The sequence below is a fragment of the Lactuca virosa genome, chromosome 5 (assembly GCF_052849685.1).
Source record: "Lactuca virosa cultivar CGN04683 chromosome 5, Lactuca_virosa_CGN04683_v6, whole genome shotgun sequence".
Lineage (NCBI taxonomy): Eukaryota > Viridiplantae > Streptophyta > Magnoliopsida > Asterales > Asteraceae > Lactuca > Lactuca virosa.
Genome location: NC_136430.1, coordinates 372,713,535 through 372,716,046, shown reverse-complemented (window position 1 = coordinate 372,716,046; position 2,512 = coordinate 372,713,535).

The following is a 2,512-nucleotide window of genomic DNA, read 5'->3' as shown; positions in this document are numbered from 1 at the left end:
AAACACTTTCCAAGCCAAGACTTAACTTCTTGCAAAGTTGGAATGTCGTTTCCTATAAGAAGTATGTCCTCAACATACAAAACCAGGAAGGTTACTATACTCCCACTAGCTTTGACATATACACAAGATTCATCTTCGCTTCTGGAGAAACCAAATTCTTTGACCTTCTCGTCAAAAAAAGTTTCCATCTACGAGAAGCTTGTTTCAATCCATAGATTGATTTCTCAAGCTTACACACCCTATTTGGGATACTTTGCATCCACAAAACCCTCTGGCTGACTCATAAACATCCTCAGCCAGTTTCCCATTAAGGAAAGCGGTTTTGACATCCATCTGCCAGATTTCATAGTCATGAAATGCAGCTATGGCTAGCATTACCCTAATAGATTTTATCTTAGCTACTGGTGAGAAAGTTTCGTCAAAGTCAACCCCTGGGGTTTGAGTAAAGCCTTTCGCAACCAGTCGAGCCTTGAAAGTATGTACCTTTCCATCCATGTCAGTCTTCTTCTTGAAGATCCATTTGCACACAACTGTCTTACGACCTGGTACATTGTCAACCAAATTACAAACTTGGTTGTTATACATGAACTTGATCTCGCTGTCCATTGCCTCTTTCCACTTGGCTGACTCAGGGCCTGCCATTGCTTCCTTATAGTTAGCAGGTTCATCCAAATTTACCAGTGTACTATCACTGATAAACTGTTGGGTTTTAGTTCAAAAATAGTTTCATAAACTAGAAAAATATGGCAATGGAAGAATTTAAATTTAGAACATAACATAAACATTTTATACCCACCAAGTATCTTCTTGCAAGTTGTAGAAAGATTAAAACACCAACCAAAGAAAGGATGAAGAAATAAACAACCTTTGTTGTTCTTTGGGTCCTCTTGGGAGGCTTGGAAGTTGATGAAGAATGATGAAATTTTGAGACACCAACAAGTTGTCAACTTGATTTAAGATGCTAGTCTTGTAAGAAGACTCTTAATCTCTTAAGCTTTAAGTTCATAACTAAAGTATGAACTTAAAGAGAGTATGAAGATGCAAGTAACTTCTATATTTTCTTTGCAAGAGAGAAACTGAGAGATGTAGAGAGCATTTTCGGATTTTGCATGCAAGAGTGAATGATCAAAATGCAAGAAACTAGTCTTAAGCATAAAGCAAAGTCCTTAACCATTAGGTCTTTGCACTTTAAGACAACTATGTTCCTATGTCATCAACATATCTTTCTAGGCCTAATAATTTTGATTAAACAATTTGAAATCCCATGCACCTCCTCTATCCTTCAACTTTCAGCCATAGTGAAGAAAAAGAGAAGAATATGTTTAAATTTTATACTCTCAAAGTTTATAAAATATAAACTGTGTCTTTAGGTAAAAGACAAAAGACTCACCTAGTCGAAAATGTTATACATGACTTACTAATTCATATCATATGAATTATGTAATGTTACTTACTAATGAAAATTATTATTTCCATGAAATAAATAATTTCCAATTTAATTATAAGAGTTTCATTGAATATTTATTAAAATCAATTTCCAATAAATAATCAATTATATCAAGTTGTTGTTTGTGTGACCCATTAGTATCATATGTTAATTAGCAATATCACTTTAATATGATTCTTGAGCATACTAGATCTTTCAATCTCCCACTTGCGCAAGATTCATACTACCTCCGTCCGAAATTAACTGTCCACATTTGACTTTTTCAATCTTTATTATTTAACTTTGACCTTAAATATTTTTCTTTTTGATAGATAATACTTGATGAAAAGTATATGAATGGATTGTATTTTAAATGTCTTTTCATTGTTGTAAGTTTCATCAAGTAATATATAACACAAATAAAAATATTTAAGGTCAAAGTTGAAGAAAAAAGACTTCAAAAGTCAAAAATGGACAATTAATTTGGGACAGAGGGAGTATTAGATTGATATAGAGAGTGAACGTCTAGAAACATTTCACTGCCCCCATCAACATACGACTTTGTTCCATTCTATCAACGTCCAATTCCCAGAAGCGCAAGGCTACAATTGGTGTATAAGGTAAGTTTATCAGTTATACCTTTGCTACAGACATCATGTTGAACATGAGATATGGATCGCGATAAATCTCATTAGTTTTTCAACTTTTGTTAAGGCGCCTTAGATGTCTAACTCTCAACATAAAAGAGGAACAAATCTCATCTTGACTACATAAGCCTTTTGCATAGTTCACACCATACTTGAAAATGGCTTTTATAACTGCCCGGTTAAGGAACAACATTTGACCATATCAAAGCATAGTACTCCCTACACTTAAGTCCCACTATGTATCTCAGGTGTTAATGATACAAAGATAGTACCTTTTAATCAAGTATCATTCATGATAGCGATCCATGAGATGATCTTGATGTGGGCCAGTTCAATACTAGTTCTCTGACAAGTACCTATGAAACTTGGCTACAACCACTTGCCTACTTTCATCTAGTGAGAGTCAACCAATCCAATTCATATTAGTCTTACTTTAAAA